The sequence below is a fragment of the Cervus canadensis genome, chromosome 16 (genome assembly GCF_019320065.1).
Source record: "Cervus canadensis isolate Bull #8, Minnesota chromosome 16, ASM1932006v1, whole genome shotgun sequence".
Classification (NCBI taxonomy): domain Eukaryota; kingdom Metazoa; phylum Chordata; class Mammalia; order Artiodactyla; family Cervidae; genus Cervus; species Cervus canadensis.
Window position 1 is genome coordinate 33,125,041 of NC_057401.1, and position 15,461 is coordinate 33,140,501.

Below are 15,461 nucleotides of genomic sequence, written 5' to 3' on the forward strand. Positions count from 1 at the left end.
GCTAGCTACCAGGAAAGCCCAAGAATACTGGAGTGAGTAGCCTATCCTTTCTCCAGGGAAACTTCCCGACCCAGGAATTGAACTGGTGTCTCCTGCATTGCAGGTGGATTCTTTACCAGCTGAATTACTGAGGAAGCCCAAAGAAAATATACTCCAATAAAAATTAATACAAAATAAATATTGTCCTTAGAGGCTTGCAATAGTCTGAGTACATAAAACTGAGTACATAAAACTGTTGAGTTTTCAGATTCAGGTTAATACTCTATAGTTATACTTTGAAGTCAACTCCTTTTCTTTATCTACAATATCATTATTATTTGAGGAAAATTATATGCAAAAAGTATGGAAGAAGAAGCACCATGAAAAGTTATGAGAAAACTCTCCTTTATTCGTCATAATGAATGATGCTAATTAGTGATAGACATGATATTCTGGATCTTCCAGCAGCAGAGCATGCACATGGATGTTGGCTCAGAAGTAAACGTGAATCTATTAATAGATGACCTAGCCAGTCTTTCCTTGATCTCTCTTCCAACACACAAGGTGGGTTCTTTATAAACTAACTCAACTGCAATTAATTTAAAGATTATAAACTGAATATAAAATATAAAGTGCCTCTTAATATCTATTCTCTATAATTAAGATCATTTATTTAAACATTATAAAGATGAGCTACTGTCTCAAGAGTCTACAATGGAAAAAGAATGAATAAGAATATTATGGTGTGTTCTCATCAATGGAATTGTTTGTATCCAGTGCAAACTGTTTTCAGAGAATCTTTAGCCGTCAGCGGAAATGTTCATAAAGGATGTTACATAAAATAACAGTTATGTAGAGTTGTTTGCATTGTATAGTCCCAATATTTTAACAAAATCTTCTAAGGGAAAGTAAATACAAAAAAAAAAAAAACGACCAGAAGGAGCAACACCAAACTGCTGGCAGTCATTTTCTGGATTGTGGGAAATGGTTGTTGTTTCTAACGCTCAGTTCACGCCTGTATTTTTCTTTCTTTCCTCCTTTCTTTCTTCATTTCTTCCTTCCTTTCTTTCTCTCTCTCTCTGTCTTTCTTTTTGCTATAACCATGAGTCATTTTTATGATAAAATAACACAAAAGATACATTTATACATGCCTGTATGTGTAAATGGACAGTGTGATTCCATGAAATCACAGAAGCAGTAATTCCAGCCTTAGTAACCTTAAGGGAGCTGGTCACTATTGAATTCCACCCAATCTGCTTCTCAGCTGTGAGTCTCTGGTTCCTCAGGGCAATCACTGGGGGAACTTTTTAACATACAATACTTAGGCTCTACACCTTAGGCTGAGATTGTTTTAAATGGGGACAAAGCATTTGTATTCCGTTTAATTCCCGCAAGAGACTAACACGCAGGCAGATTTGAGGATTACATAGCTAAGCAATGGTTCTCAGATTTTCATATGTAGAACTACCACCTGGTACTTGTTAAAAAAAATAGAGTTTTTAGCCTCTTACCTTTCAGTGTGAGGCAAAGACAAAGCAGAAATCTGCATTTTTAACAAGTGCCTAACTGTTCCGATACATGCATTTAATAAGCAACATGTTATAAAACATACTGGAGAAGGAAATGGCAACCCACTCCAGTACTCTTGCCTGGAAGATCCCATGGACAGAAGAACCTGGTAGGCTACTGTCCACGGGGTCGCAGAGTCGGACACGACTGAGTGACTTTACTTACTTATAAAGCAGAACTGTTATGCTTTAACATATACAGGGAAGTTGAGAGAAAGTATTTTATAAAGGTAATTTATACCTTTATTCCAAATTCACACTGTCAAGACATATGTATATATATGTACTTGTTTTGTTTTGTTTTACTGTTTCACCTCTTGCAACTATCAGTTTCCATTTGTAGTTTACCTTATAAATACAAAAGTGTCATCTAGGGGTCAAAAGAGGTAACTACAAGTTTATTCAAATTTCTGCATTAAATTGTTTGTAGTTATTCCACTTCTAAGAACTCTTGTACAAACACTAGAGAAGCAAGTTTCAAGCTGAGACAAGTTCTGAAGTCCCTCTAATTTTGACTCCTTGCTTTACTATTGTACTTACAAACCATATGATCCTCCGAATCTCAATTCCTTTACTAGAAAAACAGGGCAGTCAGTTGTGCTTCTTCCACCGGGTTAGGTATCAGTGCTTCAAAGTGCTTAGCACAGCACCTAGCATCTACTGCAAGCTCAGTGAAAGGTTATGCTTTCTTATACCAAAATTCACTCACTAAATTTGATTCATATTTAAGTTGAATAATATATCAGGTGACTCCAATACTTCAGCCACCTGAAAGGAGGAGCTGACTCATTGGAAAAGACCCTGATACTGGGAAAGACCAGAATCAAAAGGATGAGGGGGCGCCAGAGGATGAGATGATTCGATAGCATCACCGATTCAATGGACACAAACCTAAGCAAACTCTGGGAAATAGTGGAGGACAATAGGAGCCTGGTTGCTGCAGTTCATGGGGTCACAAAGAGTCAGACACAACCGAGCGACTGAACAACAGCTAATATGACTTCAGTGGTATATGCTGTTCTTGATCATTGCAAAACTGCTAATATCTAAAATCTGGGATAAAAGTTTAGCTACAGTCACACTAATGCAACCTACTGATCTTGTTTTGATGACTAGCCCTAATGTGCACTCAGAACTAAGACTCCATTGATTCCTCATCTATTTGCCATGAAGTGGAACCAGATGCCACGATCTTAGTTTTTTGAATGCTGAGTTTTAAGCCAGCTTTTTCATTTTCCTCTTTTGCCTTCATCAAGAGGCTCTTTAGTTCCTCTTCATTTTCTGCCATATGGGTGCTGTCATCTGCATATCTGAGGTTATGATATTTCTCCCGGCAATCTTGATTCCAGCTTGGGCTTCATCCAGCCTGGCATTTTGCATGATGTACTCTGCATATAAGTTAAATAAGCAGGGTGACAATATACAGCCTTGACATACTCCTTTCTCAATTTGGAAACAGTCTGTTGTTCCATGTCCAGTTCTAACTGTTGCTTCTTGACCTGCATACAGATTTCTCAGGGGGCAGATAAGGTGGTCTGGTATTCCTATCTCTTCAAGAATTTGCCACAGTTTGTTGTGATCCACACAGTTAAAGGCTTTGGCATAGTCAATAAAGCAGAAGTAGATATTTTTCTGGAACTGTCTAGCTTTTTTGATGATCTCTTGTTTTTTCTATGATCCAACTCTCTTGCTTTTTCTATGATATATTTAAGTGTTATATAAAACTTACATAACACACTCCAAAGCATACCAAGTATGAGGCAATCTCTGTTTTCCATGCATGGGCAATTGCCTCTCCTGAGTCCTACAGTTTTTGTTGGAGAATGCATCCTACAGTCATCTACCTGTGTTCCACTTGTCACTCAGTGAAATACCTCTTCTCCATTGCTTTCCAGAGCCACTGTGGCCAGCTGTCTATGAAGCTGTAGAAGGAAGATGCTCCCCAACACAACTCTGCACACCAGGGTGAACAAATCTACCTCCGTCCTCTGCATGAAAGGCTGCATACCGTGTTGCAAAGATGACTGGTCCCAGGTTCATTAGCTCCGTTGTTCATAACATGAGGTTTGCAGAAGTTATGCCAAGGATATGACAGTATTGGCCTGAGTGGGATCCACAGTTTATCTGACCCCAAAAAGGTATTTCTCTTTCTCCCTCTCTGTGACTCTTTTTCTTCCTCCCTCCTTCTCTCTCTCTTTCTGTTACATATGTGTGTATATATATTAAACATTTTACTATAATAAATGAGAATGTATGTAAAGCTTTTCACACAACGGTTGGCACATACAGAATACTTACTATGTGCCAGTCAGTACACTAAGAACTTTGCATACATTCTCATTTATTTTCACGAACTTAAGAATGTGCATCCCTTCTTAAGTTAGGGCTTCCCTTGTGGCTCAGCTGGTAAAGAATCCGCCTGCAATGCAGGAGACCTGGCTTTGATCCCTGGGTTGAGAATATTCCCCTGGAGAAGGGAAAAGCTACCCACTCCAGTATTCTGGCCTGGAGAATTCCATGGACTGTACAGTCCATGGGATCGCAAAGAGTCAGACATGACTGAGTGACTTTCACTTTCACTAAGAATGTGCATGACAATATCCTCATTCTACAAACATTATTGCAGGATTAAAGAACTTAAATAATTATCTAAGGGCATACAGCTATGAAGTAACAGAGCCAGAATTCAATACTCAGTCTCAGAATTTCTCACTTCAAATTATATATACATATTATGTATGTATATACATATTACGTATAACATTTATGTTTGGATTATGTAGCTTTTTAATGGCAAAAATACATGTATAGATGCACACATATATGTTTACCCGTATATATATTTATATGTATATGTTTAAGCAACTATGTATGTAAAATTTAAACTACTGATTAACTATTAATAGAACATGTGCTTTGTTATTTTCTCAGTTTGTAAGTGAACTTAATTTCACCTAAATTTAGGACTCACCTCTACTGAGTCCTTTTTTGTTCATTGAATAATGCATATGTAATATATATGTATATATTTGTATATGTTTTACATGTCATATATATATTTTGTATTTATACATATATATTTATGTATTTTTTATTTTTGCACATACATGTGTGTATATATACACACACATGTTTTTCAATGAACAATATAAAATCCAGCAGAAGTATGACCTAAAATCATTCTCAAGACAGAAAAATAACTCAAATCATATGCCCTACCCTGGTGAACCAGTAGCTTAAATTTTACAGAAAATGCCAATTCTATGAGTTGTATATAATCTTCGGTTGTATGTACACACTGTTTGTTTTCTGATCCTCAAAGAATAGGAGAAAACAAGCAACAGCTTAAGCGATCACTTGGGTTCACAGCAGATACATGCGTGGTTGGTGTTAATCCTTGTTTAGAACTGGGCAAAATCCAGAGACATCAGGGCTCTCTCCAACATTCCTTCAATGTTATCTTTGGAAAATAAAGTTACTCTATATTAACCACACAAATGAAAATCTTCATTTGTTAACCCTGTTGACTTAACCTGGTTCTCCTTTCTATTCATTTCAGACTATTCCCCTCTTTAATTGTCCTTTATGTGTCTACTTATTATCTATCTTGATTATTAGCTAGATTCATTTTAAAGCCAACTAGAATCTGTTTTCAATTTCTTTCAGAATGGTCAACCACACAGTGTTCCCAGCATTTAGCCCGAAGTTTTCAATTAGGTTGCAATGACTTTTTAACTTGAAAATATTGTTGTTCTTTCTGGCTGTATACTTAAGGAAGGAAAAACAACTTTCCCTTTACTTTGATAGTCTTCCACCAAATAATAAAAACCTGATCCAAGACACTAAAGTAGACCAACCCATTGAAACTGGTGGGAAGTAAGACACAGTGAAAATGAAGTGGCACTGAAAAATTTTGACAGTAAGTTAATTTTGTATGTTTTTTAAAGAAAGCTAGCATAATCAAAGCAAACTGAAATGAGTTCTGGTATTTAAAAATAACATTTGTTCTATCTTTAGAGTTTATAATAAAAATACTATTGACTCTGACTTTTATTTTCTTTTTCCCAATTATTTTAATTAGCTGGAAGCTAATTACTTTACAATATTGTAGTGGTTTTTGCCATACATTGACATGAATCAGCCATGGATTTACATGTGTTCCCCATCCTGAACCCTCCTCCCACTTCCCTCCCCATCCCACCCCTCTGGGTCATCCCAGTGCACCAGCCCCGGGCACTTGCCTCATGCATCCAACCTGGACTGGTGATCTGTTTCACAGTTGATAATATACATGCTTCGATGCTGTTCTCTCAGATCATCCCACCCTCACCTTCTCCCATAGAGTCCAAAACTCTGTTCTACACATCTGTGTCTATTTTTCTGTCTTGCACATAGGGTTATCGTTACCGTCTTTCTAAATTCCATATATATGCATTAGTATACTGTATTGGTGTTTTTCTTTCTGGCTTACTTCACTCTGTATAATGGGCTCCAGTTTCATCCACCTCATTAGAACTGATTCAAATGAATTCTTTTTAATGGCTGAGTAATATTCCATTGTGTATATGTACCACAGCTTTCTTATCCATTCATCTGCTGATGGGCATCTAGGATGCTTCCCTGTCCTGACTATTATAAACAGTGCTGCAATGGGGTACACATGTCTCTTTCAGATCTGGTTTCCTCAGTGTGTATGCCCAGAAGTGGTATTGCTGGGTCATATGGCAGTTCTATTTCCAGTTTTTTAAGGACTCTGATTTTTATAGTGTTTTCATTGTAAAGAGTTCCAACTTCAGCCCAATTTTCATTTCCTATTTAAGGATGATTTGACAAATGTGTAAGGAAAAAATCATTTTCTATAGAGCAAATCTTAATGAGAAGATATAGATTCATATTCCCAAGTGACTCAGTGGGTAAAAAATCCACTTGCAATGCAGGAAACTCAGGTTTGATCCCTGGGTTGGGAAGATCCCCCAGAGAAGGGCATAGGCAACCCATTCCAGTGTTCTTGCCTGGGAAGTCCCATAGATAGAGGAAGGAGCCTGGTGGGTTATAGTCCATGGGATCGCAAAAGAGTCAGACACAACTGAGTAAATAAACAACAGCAAAAACAGAAGTATCACTATGATCACACATTCTTCAATGAAGTCCTGACATACTTACTGAATACTTAATACATTGTTCAGACGCTGGTTGGAAACTAATGCTCTGCTACGGAGAATACACTTATCAATGTACTTAGAATACCACTAGTATTCAGTAAAAAAAAAATACAGTGTAAGATAAAAGCTACTAATGCATATGTTGTAGGTATCCAACTGTTGGTAACTATAAATAGACACAATTATTTCCACTCATTTCTCTGTCACAGTCATTTTTTTTCTTTTAATTTTCTACTGACAAGGCTACCAACCCATCTAATCATTGATTTGGAGAGTATAAGATAAATTACTAAACTATTTTGTTCCATCCTATGTATGATTATATATCATAAATATATAACACATTTTATTAATCTTTAATGAATATGATCACAGCAATCACTTATTAACTATGTGCCAAGTACTCTGCTCAATGTTTTACCTTCATTTTTTCCATTTAATCCTCATATCAGCTTTAAGAGATGAGCATTATATTTACTCCTATTGATAGATGAAGAATCTGAGGTTCAGTGAGCTTCAGTGGCAGTGAGACACTCTGTCAATAATCATCTATTAATCGTATTATGTTATTCATGCTATCAATTCTAATTCAATATCCCTGAGCAGCCACATCTCTTCTCTTATCAGGGAAAAACAGAGATGACAGCCTTTCAGTCTTATTTCTGAATATCAAAGAATGGCTGGACTTGCAGCCACCTGTTCCCTAGAAGAAAAGCCAAATCACGAGCAAGAGAAGTCACAGACCAATAGAATCACAGACCAATTACAAATATAAATTGTACCCAAGTGATTACAAATATAATTATGAACTTGGTTAAGGACTCTATCTTTTAGAGTTCAAATAGTCAATTTTACCATCCAAAATATGCCAAATCTGATATTAGAAACATTAGCTAAGAGAAGTCAAGTTTCTAGATATGAAAAAACTAGAAATGAACATGCTTTATTTTTAAGCAGCCAAAATAATTTATTAATTGAGACTAAATGAATGTCAAGATCACTTTTGCCAGACAGATATATTATCAATAACTATCTTGCCCCTTTTCTACACAAAGACTTTGGGGTCAACAACTATTATAAAAGCACTGAAGAGTCTTGATGGACAATGTTGCTTCCTTCTCCAGGTTCCCTGGCCCTACATGACATGTAAAAAGTAGAGTCACAATTAGCAGCCCTGGTGTGTCATGCCCTAAAGAGGGTTCTCAGAGTAAAAATTATTCCTCCTCAAAGATGGGCAAGATTGCTCGTTGCCAGAGAATTACTAGAATACATCTTTCTTTTCCTATTTCCCATCTTCCACTAACTATAACCCTTCCACAACCCTTTTTGGTGAAAGCAACAGAGTAAACATAAGAGTATTTTAATTTCTCCAAAGATCATAGTCTTACCTCTAAAGGGGCTTGAATTCACAACTCTAAATCTTTGGGAAAAGAATAAACTAGAAATATATATCAAAATGAAAAGTGTAAACTGAGACTGTCAATAATAACATAACTGAGCTGTTCAATAAAAATTTGTCTAGAAAAGGTAAGACCAAACCCAATAAATATTATTTTATCAAGATATTCATGCATTGATTACTTGGGCAAAGTGTTGTCTTCTCAGATGAGAGTTTATCCATCAAATCTTTCCTTGAGATATTCACCTTACTCGGTCCACCAATCCTAAACTATCATGTCGTAAACTCGGGCAATCTCATCCTCTCTCCACTTTGAAACACTGCCCAGACCCTAACTTCCCACAGAGGTCCATTCAGACTTCCCTTTTGTGAGATTCTACTGAAATCAGTCAAAATGAGGTTCTGTCACACTGCAGTTACTTCTAATCTATTTAACTGTGCTTTATTAAATGGCTGTTTTGTAATATTTTAGGGAATCCAGTAAAAGAATGCCAATATGGTACAGAGATCTGAAATCTTCCAAGTGTATTCATCAAGAGCTCAAGCTGGTTTTGTTTAATCCACTTTACGAGCATCTTTGTTTTTCAAGATTTCAGGGAACTGATTTGGATGATTTCATCACAACTACAAGTATGGAGATTTCACAGAAAGAATATTAAGATTATTTAGCATAGTCTCATAGTTTGTAAGTGCAGATCAAAAGTACTTTTCAGAGGTTGATTTTAAAGCATAAGCAGCTTTTGAAAGTACAAAGGAGTACAAAAGACAGAATTTCATTTTTTTCTATCTGTGTGTGCATTTCTCACAAATTAAATCCAGACATGTTTCTTAATGCAACATTTGGAAGATATTTTTAAAATAGGCCAACAACTAATTATTTGCCTACTTAAACAAATAAGTAGTTTAGAGAAGGTAATTTTTTAATTTTGTTATTTTTAAAATCAAGCCCAAAACAAAAAAAAAGGAAAAAATATTGGCTTAAATTCACAGAAATAAGAGAATTAAGCTATAGGTCTCTAAATAAACATTTGTTAAAAAGACTCAATTTTAATTTTCTCTATTGCCAATTTTCTCATTTAAGAAGAAATTTTTGAGGAGCCATAAATGAAGCAGTTGTGTTTATAATGGTTTGAATACCTGATATAAATACCCTTTCACTGAAAATGTATTAATATCTGTGCTAACCACACATTATTCCTTAGAAGAAAAGCTATGACAAACCCAGATAGTATATTAAAAAGCAGAGACATCACTTTGACAACAAAGATCTGTCAAGTCAACGCTATGGTTTTTCCAGTAGTCATGTAAGGATGTGAGAGTTGGACCATAAAGAAGGCTGATCGCTGAATAATTGATGCTTTCAAACTGTGGTGCTGGAGAAGACTCTTGAGAGAATCCCTTGGATAGCAAGGAGATCAAACCAGTCAATCCTAAAGGAAATCAACCCTGAATAGTCATTGGAAGGACTGATGCTGAAGCTGAAGCTCCAATACTTTGACCAACTGATGTGAAGAGCAGATTCATTGGAAAAGACCCTGGTGCTGGGAAAGATTGAAGGCAGAAGGAGAAGGGGATGACGGAGGATGAGATGGTTGGATGGCATCACCGACTCAGTGGATATCAGGGAGACAGTGAGGGACAGGAAAGCCTGGCCTGCTGCAGTTCATGAGGCTGCAAAGTGTTAGACATGACTTAGTGACTGAGCAACAATAGCCGTATATATCACCTATGTTAACTATGCTGCACTGACACAGTATTTGATTGAACACCTTTCAATATCAGGTCCATTTTCATTCTTAGCAGGAAGTTTTAATGCAATGGATCTAACCTGGGTTCAAGGACAAGCAGCCCTTAACAGAAGATAGAACTATTGATTTGATGATATTTCTACTTTTCCTTTGGCAAAAACCCTAGCATATGGAACTACAAAGGCCTACCTCATTGGATCAGATGGGAGAGGAAAGGGAACGGAAAAAAACACAGAATGCACAAATTAAGGCGACAATGACTTGAAAAATGAAAGTGTGAAAATCATTTAGTCTCTCAGTCCTTCTCAACTTTTTGAGACCCATGAACTACAGCCCACCAGGCTTCTCTGTCCATGTAATTCTCCAGGCAAGAATAATGGAGTGGGTAGCCATTCCCTTCTCCAGGGGATCTTCCCGACCCAGAGATCGAACCCAGGTCTCCTGCATTGTAAGCAGATTCTTTATCATCTGAACCATTAGAGAAGCCCATCAATGATCTAACCAGGCTCAAAACTTGGTTCTGTGGAATCCTGGAAAGCAATAGAGAACTTTTCTTCACCTATTCACTTTTTAGACATGAGAAGAAACACAGAAGCTAATTAAAAATGAAACGCTTAATAAATACAAGGAAGTTTTAACCTTAAAATACAGGGATTTTGAGACTTAGAGAACAAACTGTGGTTACCAGGGAGAAGAAGGGAAGAGAGAGGGAGTTTGGGAAGGACATACACACACTGCTATATTTAAAGTGAATAACCAACAAGGACCTATCATAAAGCACAGGGAACTCTGCTCACTATTCTGGAACAACCTAATTGGAAAAAGAATTTGACCAAGAATTAGACATATTGGCATGTTTTTTGCTTTTTTTAAAAAAAAAAAAAAACCACTGTAAAAAAAAATACAGAGGTTTTGTGTTTACAAAACACACATTTTATCATCAGGCTCTGAAACTGTTACATGAAAAATACTGATATGCCAATTAGAAAGAATAACCAAGGAATTTTTCAGCAGAGGTATGAGGTAATTAGTAACTATGCTGTGGTTATTGAAAATAGCTCCTCCTTCCTTCCTTCCATTTCTTCTATCTATTTATTTTCCATTATTTAGACATATGGAAAAGAATAACAATTAAGTTATATCAATTTATATTTGGTTTAAGGAAATCATTTAGAAGTTATACTTTGACATGGAATTTTGGTATAATGGTATAGGGTTTCATAAACGGCTAGGGTTTCAGAAAACAGTCGTGTGAGATGGGTGGGCAGAGAGCCTCTCTGAAGAGAAAGCTGTCTGTCTTAGTTACTTTTGCCATCCTGGTGCTCACCTCAGCATGTGACACTTGGTAAGCTCTCATTTTTTAATCTGTGAAGAAAATGTTCTCTTAAAGGACCTTGTATGTCCAATTACAGATGCCAATACTATATGATTGTTTTATTTAATAACTGATCTTAGAGATGTAACTGGGAACATAGAAAGTTTCCTATCATTTCTTCAGCAGCAGGGCTGGAATGGGTATGGAATCACGTAGTCCAAGTTCAAATCTCATCTCTAGCACTCATTCACTGTGTGACTCTGGGCAGGCTCCTTACCTTTCTTGGAGTGGCTCTTCTTGCTAGGAAATGTATATAAGAAGGGAAGTTGCTTCAGAGGACTTTTGGAAGGACTAATGTGGAAATCCATGCAGAGAGCTTAGGGTGGTTGCCTGGTCCATAGAGGACATTCAATAAATATCTGTTATCACTATTACTCATCCCCTAATATGAATTCATTAAATTTTTGATAGCTCACTGTATTAATGTTCTGTGGCTGCTGTAACAAATTACTGCGAACTGGGTGGTTTAAAACAACACCAACACTTTCTCACAGTTCTCAAGTTCAAAGTCTGTATCACTGGGCTGAGATCAAGCTGTTGACAGGACCATGGTCCCTTAGAGGCTCCGGTAGAGGGTGTTTTCCACTCTTGCCTCTTGGAGCCTGTGGAGGCCGCCAGTACTTCTTGGCTTATGGCCACAGGGGTCCAATCTCTGCCCCTGGGGTCACTTATCTTCTGTTCTGTGAATGTTTGTGTCAGTCTCCTCTGCCTCCCTCTTATAAAGTGAAAGTGAAAGTCGTTCAGTCGTGTCCGACTCTTTGCGACCCCATGGACTATACAGTCCCTGAAATTCTCCAGGCCAGAACACTGGAGTGGGTAGCCTTTCCCTTCTCCAGGGGATCTTCCCAACCCAGGGATCGAAGCCAGGTCTCCCGTACTGCAGGCGGACTCTTTACCTGCTGAGCCACAAGGGAAAGCCCCTCATAAGGCTACACATGATTGTATTCGGGGCCCACTATGATAATCTCTTCAGTCTCAAGAATCTTAAACTTAATAACACTTACAAAATATTTTTTGCCATATAAAGGGATCTTCGTGGACTTCCCAGGTGGTGCTAGTGGTAAAAAACCCACCTGCCAATGCAGGAAATGTAAGAGACGTGGGAACGATCTCTGGGTTGGGAAGATCCCCTGGAGGAGGGCATGGCAACTCACTCCATTGTTCTTGCCTGGAGAATCCCCATGGACAGAGGAGCCTGGCAGGCCACAGTCCCTAGGGTCTCAAAGGGTCAGACAAAACTGAAGTAATTTATCAAGCGTGCATGCAAGGTGATATTCATAGGTTCCAGAGATTAAGACCTGAGTACCTTTGGGGGAACCATTATCTAGCCTACTATATTGATATTTATACCTCAGAAATCAGAGCATTTACTTCCCCAGCTGCATGGGAATAGTCTGTCTGTCTTTCTGTCTGTGTGTCTGTCTCTCTCTCATACTCTTACTCTCTTTCTCTAACCCTGGTCCCACTTACCTAATTATATATGTCAAGTGCTTTGACCAAACAAGAGTTTTGTTCTTATTGTACCTACTGAAAGACTAGGATAGGCAGCTGCAAGCCAAAGTCAGAACTCACATCTCTGTGAGGCTGTGATTCTTTTGGATTCTCTAGCGTGCTTATCGCCATCCAGTCACAAAACAGCTGTTCCAGACCTATGCATTCAAATAGGAAGAAGAGGGTTTCCAGTTGCTTCTGTATGTTTATCAGCAAACCAAAACTTTCCCTGAAAACTCTCAGGAGATATCTTTTTATGTCTTATTGGCCAGAGATGTGTCCTATGTCTCTAGATGCCGAGGAAGCTAAGAAAAGAAGATAAATCTTTTCTCACATGGATAATGGAAAGCATCAAGACAGATCAGAGATAACTGCTGTGTAAGCCAAGCAACAGGTTCTACAGGATACCTGGTCTGAAGAAATGCTGGGGAGAGGGTGTGCTGGGGAGAGGAGCAAGGAGAAACAGACTTGGAACCCTAATGAAGAGCTGCAAGGAGTCAGATATGAAGCTATATAGTTCCATATAGCTTCTCATGTCATCTTCACATGAATCATTTGAGATCATAATTAGCTTTCCCACTTTGCAGAGAAGAAAGTAAGATGTATACTCTAGTAGGCAGAGTTAATAAATGATGAAGCCAGGAATAAAACTGAACTGTGTCTAGATCCAGACGCTACGCTCTTTCTAGCATCCGAAAAGAAGTGTCAGATCGGTCAGCACATCTGTGGCTGACTTTTTTCCCTAGCAGCCACTCTTCTTCAAAAGCTATTTTATTTTGACAGTGTTGACCAAAACTCAGAGTGCTTCCCCGAGATCATAAATCTAGTCCAGGGCTGCGGTTATGGGGGCAGTTAAAATGCTCTGGTTCCATCACCCACTTGTCCTGAGAAGCAGGGCCTGGTCAGCACACTGTAACGTGCATCTGAGATGGTAATGTGACACAGTCAGCCCAAGAGTTTGTCTTCACCACAGACTTTGGGATCCCTGGGCTGCCTGTGTTGCATGTGAAGCTTTTTATTAAGAATAATTGGCTAAATGGTATTTTCTCAGGACAAGTGCTAACAGGAATGCAACTCAAGCCTTGCTGCTGACTTTTGGAGTTAAATCAGACTTATGTTTCCAAATCTGCCTTCAAGACATGAGTTTCCAAATATATTGCTGAGAAATTTTTACAGAGAAGTTCCATTGGTGGAGGTTGGATTATTATTAAAGAAAGGCAAATCCGTGTTTAAAAGTTTCTATAAACATAGAAACATTTAGACAAGAAGAAAAATACATATATAATTCAAAAATCTGCCCCAGAACAGAACCATTTTTTATGATCTGAAGTTTATCTCATACCCTCATCTCCTTCCCCTTGAACTAATCTAGTGTTTTTTTCTTTCCTGTTTGGTTTACATAATTCAAATTCATCAGTTTCTGTGTGTTTTATGAAACCAATAGAGAAAAAGAAAAAAATTTGGCCCACCCATCAAAACACACTGCACAATACAAAACAAGTTTTAGATTTATGTTTTGTTCTGATAGAGTGTAATGACTGTAGCAACACAAATAGGCAGTTATCAAGAGGATCTCAGATCCTAAAAAATGAATTTATTCCCTTACAGTTAAAGAATGTTCTACACAGTGAAAACACAATACAGGATTTCATGATTTGCACATTCTTGGAGGTGGAGGGGAATTATCAACTTTATTCATCCATGAAAATAAACCCATCTCTCTATGGCTCTGGAAGAATAGGTAAGTTCTAGAAGACATGGGAGTAAGGGTATCAGCCCCTAAGAGAGATCCAGTCCCTTTAAAGTGAGGAAAACTGAAGAAAGTAAAAAATAAATCTCTTTCAAATCATTATGATGTACACCTTTAATCTTATACAGTGGTGCACGCCAATTATATTTCAATAAAATTGGAAGGAAAAAAGAGATCTCCTCTCAGCTTGTTGGAAATACAGATTGGGTTTAGACCCAGTTTCTGCATCACTCAAAGCCAGTAAGTCTAACTCATCAGACCCTTCATGCCTACACTTGACCACTTTCTTTAATTACTGGCCAGCAAGAATGGTCCCAGAGACAAGCATCAAAAGCTAGTGGATTCACCACTTTAGACCCAGGTGCTTGATTAGTCATTCAGTCATGTCCCGACTCTGTGACCCCATGAACTTTAGCCCATAAGTCTCCTCTGTTGATGGGATTCTCCAGGCAAGAATACTGGAGTGGGTAGTCATTCCCTTCTTCAGGGGATCTTTCCAACCCAGGATCAAACCTGGGTCTCCTGCATTGCAGGCAGATTCTTTACTGTCTGAGCCACCAGGGTAGGCCATAGACCCATGTGTGACACCAGTTGTCAGGAAGAGACTTTGCATTACAGCCCTATTGGATTTGTGAAGGCTCTTGCTCCCCCTAAATCTGCCTGAAGAGGCTGAATAATGATACCTATAAGTTCAAGAAAGTTATTCCCATAAGGGATGAACTTGGACTGAAGCAGAACAGAAGATGGAGGAAAGTCAGCAGATAAATTGTTCACCCTCTTCCTCTATGGGCAGTTCTAAGACATAATAACCTGTACAACTTTTCTAAAGATGTTCTGCAAGATACACAACAACCAGTTGTGTATTTTGCAAAGCTATGGCCAGTTCAGTAATATACCCACTGTCCTTCACTCTAGATCTCCCAAGACTGAACCCTCAATAAAGTATTAGCTTCTAAGCTTATACCATATGCTTTATTTTCTGAAGAACC

General features: G+C 38.0%; 1 pseudogene; it reads right to left on the minus strand.

Annotated features, from left to right (window-relative positions):
• The window catches only part of LOC122454297, a 33,333-nt pseudogene extending 29,780 nt beyond the window's left edge, over positions 1-3,553 (minus strand).
• Positions 3,554-15,461: the final 11,908 nt, after the last annotated feature.